The sequence below is a fragment of the Centroberyx affinis genome, unplaced genomic scaffold, assembly GCF_046629955.1.
Source record: "Centroberyx affinis isolate AG114_WGS23_722 - 3 ecotype Tasmania unplaced genomic scaffold, CSIRO-AGI_Caff_v1 ptg004823l_1, whole genome shotgun sequence".
Lineage (NCBI taxonomy): Eukaryota > Metazoa > Chordata > Actinopteri > Beryciformes > Berycidae > Centroberyx > Centroberyx affinis.
The window spans coordinates 251-13,686 of NW_027282352.1; positions in this window are offsets into that span (position 1 = coordinate 251).

Here is a 13,436-nt window from a genome sequence, read left to right on the forward strand (position 1 = left end):
AATCTGGTTAGTATCATGGCGCTAAGGGAGAGGAGGCCTGTAAATTGAACTCCGCTGAACCTAAAGTGGTTAAAGGCGGCCCAGGTTGTTTGTTTGGCACGTCATGCTTCTATGGAACGCAAGCAGAAATCAATCTCCTTGGGAAAAAAAAAAAAAAAACCCAAAAAACAAAATATCTGCGGTGAACGTTTATGTTGGAAAACCTTCCTCTGTGTCCTGTAACGTCGGTTCTGTTTTTTTTTTTTTTTTCTGTTTTTCCACCGCGTGATCGGAAAGCGCATTAGCCCACAGACGGTCGAGTGAGCCGCGACCTTTCAGAACTCTCGGGTCAGAGGTCGGTCATAATCTGCCTATCACCATTCCTGTCATAACCCGCCTGACATTTCACTGGCTCTGACTCTCCAAATGTCAGCACCATAATCTGTACGGGGGGGGGGGGGGGGGGAGCGAGGGCCGCCGCTCTCTCTCGCCTCTCACGGATACATTTTCCTGTTTACTCTTGATCCCGCGTCTTTCTCCCCCCCCCGTTTCAACAGTCCGCCTCAGATTTTTGTTTTATAAACAAACTGCCTGTGTTTATGATATCAGATTTTCTGTCCGAAACGAAATTGAAACTGTCCGCCGGGATGGGGGGGGGGGGGGGGTTCGAGAGAGTTCGCTCCGCGGTTAAGTGGGCGACGACGGCCTCTGTTTGTTCCCGGAGATGGACGGGAGGTAAATGAGTATTGTTGCCGGTGTCCGCTTCTATTCTAAGCCGGCGGAGAGACGGAGGGAGAGCGCCCGGTGCCGGTGTCCCCCCTCGTTAATGGGGAAGCGGATTGCGAGAGAAAGGAGTAAAGGAGTGTCGAGCCTCATTTGTGCCTTGATTCCTCAATCTCTTTATTTATATTTCCTCCACATGCTCGCCACGGCCTGCGTGTGGAGGATAAGGTGTGTATGTGTATGTTTGCGTGTGTGTCTGTTTGATCCTTATGGATGCATTGCATACTGGTAATCGATAGCATATGTAGTATATGTAAGTATATAGCTGTAATAATGGTCAACCTACATTTGTACTCGGTAAGGGGAACTGATTGGGCAAGTTTGGAAGAGACGTTCAATGATAAAGGCAGAGGGTAAGTGACAAAATGCGGTTGCTTTGGACAAAAGCGTCTATTAATAACATAATGTGATGCAACATAATGGCAAGTAATTTGGGGAAGGGCTGTCATTGATGTTAATGTGCTTTTTTGACCTTTATTTCTGCCTTTTTGCTATTAAATTTACAGGTGTGCCACTTTACATTTAATTTTCCAATTCCACTTCTACTTTTAGAAAAGCATTCATTTCTGCTTTTCTCCCCTGAATCAACTCATCCTCACATAACAAGCTTCCGTTTGATACTGCTCTACATGAATTTAGGTCACACAGATCCATGCCAGCCCTTTAAAAGGTGGGTAAAATCTATTCCTGCAAAATAAAAAAAGATGAGTAAACCGAGTTTAGGGGGCTTTATCCTGCTCTACATCCCTGTTCCCATTCCTTTCATCAGTCAACCGACACCCACTTCTTGTCATGTACATGTCATGGCTGTTAGAGGGGAATTCTGACGTACCCGGATACCTGAAGCGACTGTAAGAAATGTCAGATCTCTTCCACCGCCGTGCATGTGTGTGATGGGACTTAGCCACGAGGCTTCAGCGTCAGCCCGTCTTCCAGGCCCAGGGCTAGTTATCATCTCGCTCTCTCCAGCAGAGGCCGTGGCATCTTGGCGAGCCGGCGCTAACGTATACGCCGACCTACAGCGCTGCTGCCATTTAGGCACGCTACGTATAGATGCCAAACACATCTACCCCCCCCCCCACACACACACACACACACACACACCCTTCACGACCGCCTCACTTTAGATTCCACCTCGCTTTTTTTCCACCGTATATGTTGAAGGTGTGGAGTGGGCGCTCAATCGTTGTGACATATATAGGTCCTATGTGTTTAATGGTGTGTGTATGTGCAAGAAATGGTATGGGAGGGGACAGGAGGAGGGGGGGGGGGGGTAAATGCGTTTGTGTCAATCACAGAGACACACTTAGATTACCATCACTTCCCCTCAATTACGCTTCATAAAAAGAGATGTGGAGAATGGGAAAAAGAAGAATGGGATAGGGAGAGAGAGAGAAAAAGAGAGAGAAAGAGAAGCGAAGGAAAGATCTCAATTATAAAAATGGAGCCCGGTCGCAAAGCTTCAAAGGAAAATCATATTTCACCCATTTCATTTTCAGATCGCTCAAGATTACTGTCACATATATATCATATGTGATTCCACAGCCGCTAATACTCTCTTAGTGTGTGTTTTCCACTGTGGAAACATAGATATCGGCCTGTGCGGCCTACATTTATTACTCTGATCCATAATGCGACATTATTGCATCATCTGTCCACCCAACATTTCTCAAACCCTAAGGCGCTCGTAACTGGAGTGACAGAAGGCAAGCGTGTGTGTGTGTGTGTGTGTGTGTGTCTGTGTGTGTGTAGGCCCTGCGCGTACGTGCTGCAAGCGTGGCACAGGTTGTGTTTGAATTGATGGCGAATTGTTGTGTTTTTGCATGTCCATATGTTTCAACCCGCAGCTACATCCACCATCTGTCCCAGTATGATGCTAATTTAGCTCTCCTGTCATAATTGACTGTCTCTGTATTCCCCGCTGTCGTGAATTGCCTGCAATTGTTTGCCGTGGCTCGCTGTAGCGGCGTTACACACTTGTTACCAGGCCGCTTCCCCGGCTCTCTCTAGAAGCAGTGCTGGTGGTTATCAGTTGGAGCCCGAGGGCGGAGTGTGTTGTGGAGGGAAGGTTTCAGCGGCTCCATGGCTTGGCTCATACATGGCCTGGGGAAGCGTGTCACGATATTCTCCCTATAATCACTCAAAAGCCTGTGTGTTTACCGACTGCTCGTATAGCGGGGGAGGGGGAGGAGACCTGTTAGTGGGAATAGTTTATGGAGGTCAAGAGGGTGAGGGGTGAGAAAGTGTGTGTGTGTTTGTGGAACTGGATGTTGATGTGCTATTTTTTTTTTTTTTTTTTTGATTGTGAGATGAGGTTATGACACACAAACACACACACACATACACGCACACAGGCCATCATTTGTTAATACTGTATGTACTCTATGCTCAAAATGTTGAAAGTCCCAGAAATGCCTGGCCCAAGCTTATAAACATGAAACATGGATGCATTAGCCTATCGTTGAAAGCCTTTTGATCACATTTGCATCAACACACATGCTCCACAAACAAATGTGTTCATATTAGGATTGGAGCGATGTATCGGCTTGCTGATATATCCCCTGATATAATGGGGGTTGCTATTTATTTTCAGAGAAAAGAATGGAGATCGCAGCTTCAGCCAACAGCTGGCTCTGGAGCCAATATTGTCTGCGGGTTCAAGTACCACAGGTATGTAAGAGACGAATTATATATTGGTTCAAAATCGCTGAACTTATTCTTTAAGGAGCTGCTAACCCACCTAAAAGAATTTCATTAGTATGGATTTCAGTGGAGAGTTTTAGTGTCCCATGATGGTCTAAATGCTGTTTCCACCCTGACAAGAATACAATTCCGGGGGGAAACATTGAATCCTTGTCATTTTTTAGGATTTAAATGGTCAAAATTGAAAGATAATGAATATTGACACAAAATATAGACGGCAGTTTAATCCAAAAATATCAATATTGTATCAGCCTTCCAAAACGGACGTAGGTCGAACCCTAGTTCATCTCTCTCTTGATGAGTGACATCCAGCACAGTAACATCACACATAAGCCAGCAGTACTATCACAGTTATACCTTCATGGTGTTTCTTACAGCAAGTGTCTTACACAACCATAAGCAGTTTGTGTCTCACCTGAGGGGGACAGTTATTGGCGCGACGCATCAAGAAGGGGGGCGATAATTAACGCCGCGCACCTTGTCGTTAGCGCGCTCCTCCCTTCCCCGGAGCGCCGCAAAGCTGTCATGCAGCTAAAGCCGCGTCTGAGGGGGTTTCTGCACGTGCACACATAACAGTATGTTTGATGATTGTGTTTGAAGGTAAAGACGGCGACGTTCCTACGGGGGGGATAGTCACCAGAGGGAGAGAGAGCGATTGAAAGAAAGAGAGACAGAGTGTGTGGCGCGGGTAGAAAGAGATGGGGAAAGAAAGGCAGACATTTGTAGGGAGCAGGAAGAAAGATAAAGACAGACGGAAGAGGGATGGGTGATTGAGACAAAAGCAGATGAGGAGAGAGCTAAGTGTGTCCTGTCTGATAAACAGGAACATGGCTCATCATTACAGGGAGCACCAGGGGAGCGCTGGAGCCCATCTGCCAGCTAATACATACTAATGCTCCCACTACACTGCAGCCACCATCAGCCGCAGGACACGGACCTGGACTCACCTAGTGAAACACTGGAGTGTGGTAATTCAACATTTCAAACAAAGACTAAATATGGTTGCAGTGTGAGTTACATCAACAAACATCTTGACATTGGGATGATGTTATGACGGCCTGCACCAATGTTGAAAACCTGTGTGAATATAGCGCCAAAATGAAAATTGAGTCCATAGCGCATAGTCTTTTTTTCAGGACATAAATATCTTTGTGATATCAGCTCAAAACAGTTTCCAAAGCTGTGTTAATATTCATTTTTTTTACCATGCATTGATGTAATGTGAACATTGTGTGCTTGTTTGGATTGATGTTAAACCTGCACATCATGTAAACCTAAGGGGTTGGACTTGGCCGCTTCCTATATATTGCTGGGGTGTGTGTGTGTGTGTGTGTGTGGTTTTTTTTTGGTACACTTTTTTTGGCACCCCGAATCACATCCTGGCTCCGTCGCAGTTGCCCTATTTCCTTCCTCCCTTTTCCTCATTAACACAAACACAAGTGTAAAGGATAGACCGTCACACAGTGTAGTTTTAGTGTCAGAATGATTTCAAACAGGTTTAAATCCCCGAGCGGTTTAGTTTGACACCCACTCAGCCGTGCTATTGCCTTTGATTGTGTGGTTTTTTTTTTTTACTTGCGTGTGTGTTCGCATGCTTGTGTGTGTGTGTGGGGGGGTGTCAGTGGTGTAAACAGTGAATGTCCCCGGTGTCTGGAGGTATTACACTGAAGGGCAGCCATGCATACAAGGCCTAGGAGGGCCTTTCTGAATCAGTGGACAGGACCGGAGCACGCCGGCGACCTTTTCAACACACATTAGAACGGGGTCACCTCACTGAGATACAGGTTCCTGGGCAAGCGAGATAGAGAGGGAGAAAGAGAGAGAGAGAGAGAGATTGGGGGTAGGGGTTGCATGTGAGTGCCCTCTTCACTATACCTTGTGAAAATGTGCCCTTTCATCACTGTATTCCCGTGTGCATCTGTCCACATGGATTTGTCCCCCCACCCCCTTACAGAGCATACATACTGTACATACTGTAGTCACGATATGTTATTAGTTAGATTAGCCCGATTTGTTCAGAAAGCCCTCCCCCCCGTTTGCAAAGTTACAGCGCGATCCATCCTATAGGAGGTAATCAGATTCAGGAATACTTTGGCGAGGAAAGCTCAACAATGTAGGAAACGCTGTCAAGACATTACATCATTGTGATTGCATGCAGAGTAGGTGACAACAGCATCGATCAGTGTAGTTGTTCAGTTGTCCATACTTGTCGTTTATGATATCAATCGGTGTATTCAATCGCAACGCAGGCCTACAATCCCTTATAGGCCTAAAAAACACGCATGGGTGAGCTTCTCTTACCTCAGCAACAATCAGTATGAAAACGTCTCCACATATCAAACCAGTGTCGGAGTTGTGGGTGTGTGTGTCTGTGTGTGTGTTTGAGTGTGTGTCTGTGTGTGTGTGCGCTTGAGTGTGTGTCTGTGTTTGAGTGTGTGTCTGTGTGTGTGTGTTTGAGTGTGTGTCTGTGTGTGTGCATGTGTGTCTCAGTGCATCAGACCGGTGAAGAGAAGAATAACCCAATTATAGAGACAGTCTGCCTCACAGACATACAGTATGTACACGGATAGAAAGAGAGGTGTGTGTGTGTGTGTGTGTGTGTGTGTGTGTGTGTTGGGGGGGGCGGTTCAGTGGCGGAGACAAACAAAGAGGAGCACAGAGAGGCAGAGAGTGATTTTTGATGAAAAGAGCCGAGAAAAAAAAGGGGGGAGAACAAGGGAGAAATCAGCAGAGCAAGAATGCAAAAATGCAGAATGAACACGGTGTGCGCTGAACAAAGGTGTGCTGGTAAAAAATGCAATTGGGCCTGAATATTTTTAATATGTGAGGAGAACTCAAATATTGAAATATCGGGATTTATTTAAATGAAGAATCCCGGGGGTGTTGGTGAATCGCGCACGCCTCGGTTCATGTACAAAGTACCTTTCCCTCTGCAGTTTTTTTGGGGGAGGAAAGGGAGGGGAATGTGGCCTGAACCTGACAATTTGGAGGATGCGGTTGCATAGCAACAGACAGCAGCCGAGTACCTAAAAAGCAAAAAAAAGCGAGGCTATTTGGCTTGTTAAATATTCTCAGCCTGCCAGGACAGCACTCAAAGCCAAATGCGTTTCCACAGAACCGGATTTAGAAATGCAGTTGAAAAAAAAAAAACACACACAAGGCAGAAGCTGCACACAAACCAACAGCTCATCTATATGTTTTGAAACTGCGACTTTATTGACATTATTATCTGTGGAATATTGAACATGGATATGAAAGCATCATTTATTTATACAAAAAAAAGCGATTGCATCTTTAGAATATGGCCAGCTTGCCTATGATATAATATGCAATATGACAAAAAGATGAGTTTGTCCGCATCAAATCACATATTTCATTGTCCACATAGAAGACGCGCATTACATTCACATATTATCTAATAAGACATACACAATGGGGAATTAGCATTTGAAATGCCATTTGTGTGTTTGTGAGCTTATAACATGAGCCTGGGATCAAAGTCGAGGCGTTTTGTCATAGCACAGATAAACACAAAGCAATTTCCCTTTGAATTTATTAACATTTCGGGAGTGAATCCTCGGCGTGCGCGCGCTCGTGAACGCACACACGTCTCGTGCACGCCCGTGTCCTGTAAGGTGGGAGATTTCAATAAAGCAATAAGCCCTGAAAAGTTGTTTTGTTGTGTGTGATGTCAGCGGCGTGTTGTGCTGTAGATTAAAATAGAAGACAAGAGGAGAATCCCCCCAAAGGAAACAAGATTCCCCTTTATTGAACATCTCCAGTACACAATGTCCATACATTACCTGCCATTGAATAATACATCAAAAAGACCCTATTTCTTTCTTTTTTTCTTAATCTAGTTTACGTTGGATCCATACCAGCCCCCCCCCTGCCCCCCCCACCCCCCCCTGAAAATCAAAGCCTCCTTCTTCCACCCGCTTTTGCCAACTTTGCAGACTCTCCGCTATCTCCAGCCGCGGTTATTAAGGTTTCTTTTGCACATGAATGGGACGCCGTTGCTCCGGGATATATTGTAAGTGACTGCCGTTGATCTCGCCACCAGTATTTCGCACAGAGCTGTGAATAATAGATAGGAAAGCTGACCAGAGATAATATGTCTCTCGTTGAGGACGTAGCTCCTAGCGCAAACAGCGTCTGAGAGAACGCTAACAAGAGGGGGGGTGGTGATTTTTTTTTTTCCTCTTTTCTTTTTTATTTTGTGCAAAGCCGCAGAATGTTCCTTTTTCTGTGGGCTCTCATGCATTTATTAATAACAGAGTTCCTTTCAAAACATCTCCTCTGGATAAGATGGATAACACATTCCTTTTATCATACTCTCTCTCTCTCGCACACACACACACACACGCGTATACACACGCTCGCATCCTACTGACAGTGATGAGCTGTGAAATCGGATGGGAGGGCTGGAGTGTGGTTTTGTAGCCTTTCAACACATAAATTTGGGTCACAGAATAGATTATCGCCCCACACATGTCACTCTGACACTGATAGATCCACGCGATCCCACCCCAGTCATAAATTACACATGCTCCACCAATTAATACGCTGTTTAAATTGGTAAATGATCATTCTGTAGACTGATACGTATACACACACAGCGGTCTATCTCCTCTTGCCGTATGAATATTCCAACATGCGCTAATGTATGTTTTCAGATCTTAAGGAATTATATGAATTTTCCTGTCTGACTCTGCGCTGATATAATCGTCTTGGCACTGACTGCGTATGAACCTTGGGAGGACGGCTTGTTTTCGTATACTTATAAATTCTCAGCTTGTGTCATATAGGAGGGATTGAAAGAGCACTGATATACCTTATGGAGCGCAGGGTCTGGATCTCAGAGGCCATATCAAAAGGATCCTATGGAGACATAAAGACAGGCGGCGCGGACGATCCGCCGAAGCACTCCACTGTGCAGGATTCACAGTGTTTGATGTCAATGACAGCTTTTAGGGATTTGGTGGAGACTCAAGCCTTCTCTTTCCCACTCACACCGCACAAAGATGTGACTTGATGTCTGTGTGTGTGTGTGTGTGTGTGTGTGTATGTGTGTGTGTGTGTGTGAAGGTGACAAAAGAAAGGGAGAACAAATTCAGCCACTCTTGAAGGCCGAAGGATAACAACCTTCTTTAATGGTGTAGAAAAACCAAGGCAACCCTAATGGAATGAAGAAGGATTTTAATGTGAATGAGTTTTTACAGGTTCTAATGCTTATGGGATTTTTTACTATTCTGAGATGTATGATATTGATTTACTGTGTGTGATTCTATATGTAGAGGGTTTAAAGCTTTATTGTTGACCCTTAGATGTTGACCTTTGATATGTGGCCTTTTTTTGTGATTGGTCCACTAAGGTGGCCATTTTGACTGAAGTGGCCGTTTTGGAAAGGTATTTAAAGGTGCTACGTGTCATTTTCAAATTGGTAGCCTCTTTCTCACATCAGTGGTATTTTGTGCTAGTTCTTCTCAAAATTAAAACCACTTTCTCATGAACCCCATTGGTTCCTATTACAGAGGATGTTGCTACTTCGCTGAAAGGTTTTCTGTTTTGCTTTACTTCAACAGTCAACATTTTGTGAAATGAGCACAAACTCTGAACCACAGATTACATGTTGTGGACACAAAGTATGTGAAGATTTTGTTCCTTCACCATGAAGTGGATTGTGTGACAATAGCACAAATTGGACACATTTTCACCTGTTTGTCACGTGAAAAGGTTAGCTAAATTAAATTTAGGCTGGTAAAACCTTTGGCTAAATTAGGAGATTAAATGCCTAGGTTAGGGTTAAGGTTAGGGCTAGGGTTAGGCAACTAAAACAGTTTGGTAAAGGTTAGGGTAAGGTTTTGGTCAAATAAATAAATGGTTAAATAAAAAAAACTTTGTCCGAAAAATGTGAGATGTGTGCGCCGATCAACCACCCCGACCATAACACCCTTACTTTCCACCACGCTACTTCGATGTCAGACCGCTACCTGCTTCCAGTCACAACTCCTTCATGTAATCCTTTCTTGGTGGGAAAACATATTTCTCTCACTTTTTTGTGCACCGACCACATTTTAAGACATTGTGCTCATTTCACAAAATTTTCGGGAGACCAGGTTCGAATTTTCCATCAACCTTTCACTCCCTTTCACCTCATCTGCCATTGCGAGAAGCTTTAGCTCCGTTTGCTCTGGAAGAACAGCGCCTTCTTCCTGTTTTGTGCCGTAAAGCGATCCAGCAGATTTTCCCTCCAAATCCGACCAGGTGGCTCACAATGTAAAACGCAGTGTAGAGGCCGGTAGAGGCTGCCAATCCACCCAGCGACGGTCTTGTTTGTTTATGGTAATTATACTAATGTCTCAAAATGAATATGGTAATGATTTATTGATGTTAAAATGCCACACATAGCACCTTTAATAGAGCCATTGTCTCTGCCATGTATCCTTGATGATGGCTTTTGTTTTTGTATCAATAAAGACGGCTTTGCAGAACATCCATCGGCATCCAAGAGCAGCTGAATTGGTTCTCCCTTTCTAGCTTCCTCTAGTTCAGTGATTGTCAACCTTTTTTATATCAAGGACCCCAAATGTAGTACTGTACATATTAAAGCCACGGACCCCCATTTGATGAGATTTTGTCTCTCTCACACAAAATCTGAGAATACTTTTTTGTCAGATATGATTTTGTCCAGATTTTCTTGACTATCTGTATTGTAGGTAGAGAGGTACCAGTAAAGCTACGATCAAAACAGTCATTCTCTAACTGTGTTAACTTCTTGTGAATGAAATAACGGTGAAGTGTAACAATTCATCAATTTGCTGGGGGACCCCCCTGGAACCCCCTCAAGGACCCCTGGTGGTCCCCGGACCCCACGTCGAGAACCACTGCTCTAGTTCATGCTTCTTGGTCTTAAGGCTCGGCGGCAGCTTTGTTTGTCTCATGCGAAGGTGACAGACAGGAGGTCCGCCCCTTCTCGCCCCCCCCCCCTGCAGATATCACCGTCCTCTCCGTTTTGGTGCACATCAAGGGGCTTAGCGGCTTAGCGCTCAGGTAAAACAAGCCACATCAATGGAGTCCTCTAAAAGACTCACCCGGTGTTCTGCATAAACCGCGGGCCGCCGAGCCCTTTGTGAGTTAAACACTTCAGCATCGGCGGATGGTGCTGGGGAATAGACTGGGGGCCTTTATAGACTCACCTTCCCCTCCCACGGAGCGGGGCGGACACGGAGGCGCGTTTTATTCCAGTTTTATTCTGGGGAGAAAAGACGGAGGAGAGGTGGGAGAGAGGGAGGAGAGAGAGAGGAGGGAAAGTGGAGATGACAACTGGCTTCCTCCCACTGGGCTCGGCTCCAGCTGGTGGGAGGAAGAAAGAGCGGGGAGGAAAAAAAAGTGAAGAAACAGTGGAGCTTGTTGTGGCCTATAGGGTTCACTTTGTGTGTTTGTTTGTTTGTTTGTTTGTTTGTGTCTTTATTTCTTTCTTTTCTTCCTCCCTCCCTCCCTCCCACCTTCCTTCCTTCCTTCCTTCCCTCCTTCCTTCCCTCTCTTTCCTCTCTTTCCATGCTTCCTTCTTCCCTTCCATTCTGTCCTTCCTCTGTCCCTCCTTCCTTCCTTATGTCTGTCTTCCCATCCTTCCTTCTTCCATTCCCTTCCTTCCTCCCTCCCTCCTTCTTTCCGTCTGTCTTTCCATCCTTCTTTCTTCCCGTCTTTCCTTCCTTCCTCACTCCCGTCCTTTTTTGATTTCCTTCCTACCTTCATGCTTTCTTCCTTACTTTCTTCTTTTTTCCTTCTTTCTTTCTTCCCACTCATCCTTCTTTCCTTCTCTCCCTCCTTCCATGCATCGTTCTTTCTTTCCTCCCTCACTCCCTTCATTCTTTCTTTCTGTCTTTCTTCCTCCCTCCTTTCTTTTTTCTTTCCTCCCTTCCCTCCCTCTTCTTCCCTTCCTTCATCTTTATTTCTTTCCTCCCCCCCCTCTTCCTGCCCGCCTTCCCCTTTCTTTCCTCCCCTCCTTCCCCTTTCTTCCTTCCTTCTCTCCTCCACTCTTTCTTGCTTGCTTGCTGTAAACAAGACTTTCTGATTTCATAATAAAGCTCAAAAAGCATCAACTGTGTTCGTTAGCGTTTAACCGCCGTGAACGCCATAACTGCAGATCCTGAAAAAGCCTTATCAGTGTTTTCCCCCTATTACTGCTGATATCAGCTGCACCCCCCCCCCCCCCCCTCCCCCACACACAAACACACACACACTGTTATCTCTGCTATCTGGTGTTTAGCCAACTCAGAGCTAATCCAGTGTGAACCCTCTCCCTGGCTTGTGCTCAGCAGTTTGCAAACAGACTCAAAGAACGCACACACACACACACACACACACACTCACACACACACACACAGAGCGAGTCAGGGAGTTTGGCCCTGGAGCAGGGAACATCACGCTCCAGTAATGTGATGCTGAGGCAACACTGTGGTACAGTAGTGTGGCGTTAACATAAATGTGCATCGCAGCGCGAGGAGGAGGGAACATGCGGCTATTTAGAGCCGTCTGCATGTGATAGCTGTCTGATTACCCATCAGCACCCTGTGCTCTGCACACATGACGGAGACGGCCTTACGACGGCCGCTAAAACATGGCCATTTAGTCTCACATGCAGTCTCACAAGTCAGTCTTATTTTTCTTAAAGCAAGGGGGGGGATTCCGGCAATGGGGTGAGATAAGTCCACTGCACTTCCAATGCAGTTTCTTGGTTTCAGGACATTTTTCTAGAAACAAGTGTTAGTATGAAACAAGGCAGAATAAGGCACATCAGTCCACAAGTGGTGCAGCTGCACCGGAAACTAATTAAATTCTCATTGGCAGAATTGTTGACTTGGCAGAATTGTTGACCGATATGTGACGAGAGGATTGGCACCAAAATCATCTGTGTGTCTGGTAGATAGATCTGTCTAATCCACATGCTGACCCTTAGCATACAGTGTGTTAAGTAGCCTAATCGTAGGCGACTAGCTTTATCCAAAGTATGAAGGTACAGCTTTTAATAATCCGAAGTTGGTATTGTTTTTTATTCTATGGCCTTTAGATTCATAACTTCAACAAACTAAATCTAAATCTTCATCATTAGAGAAGTCCATTACGAATCAACAGCACTGTTTACGAATCAACTTTGCTCTCTTCCTGTGTAAACAAAACAAGTTCTGCTCAGTGGCAGAGCCTGGCAGGTTTAGATGCATGTTAAAATGAACAAACCAGTTCTCATTTTCACACTTTTAGCATAATGCTAGTCGTGTACTATTACTTAACACACTGTATGCTAAAGCGTTAGCATGCACACCAGACAGATCTATCTACCACACACACAGAGATGATCTTGGTGCCAATCCTCATCACATACTGGGTATAAGGGCTAAAAAGTCAGTGTAGTTCTTTAAGATGGATTGTTTTTGCAGCAGAGCAGCACTTCTCAGACTTTATTATTTTCTTCCAACCCCCCCTTCTCTGTGGTCTCTCTCTCTCCTTCTCTTGTTTACTTATCTGTCTTTCTCTCTCTGTCTCTCTTTACATTGCAAAAAAACACCCGTCTTGCCAAGTAATTCAGTCTCATAATCAGTCTTATGAGTCAGTCTTATTTTTCTAAAAAACAAGTGAACAGTTCCACCGGTGGGGATGAGATCACTCCACTTGTTTCCAATGCAGTTTTACTTGTTTCAACAAACAAGCGTCAACATCTTGAGGAAAAAAAGTGAGAAGATTGAAGAAAATGACCCTTGATTTAAGAACATTCTCGAAAAACAACTTGATTTGCATTGGACACAAGAGAAATGATCATTATTTATCTTTATTTTTAATTAAATTACCCATAAATTACCCATGATGTGACTTTCACTTCTTCCACTTCCCCTGCTTTCTCTCTGCAGTCTCTCTCCCTCTTCTCCTCCACCTACTCTCTCTCTCTCTCTCTCCCTCTATCTCTCTATCTC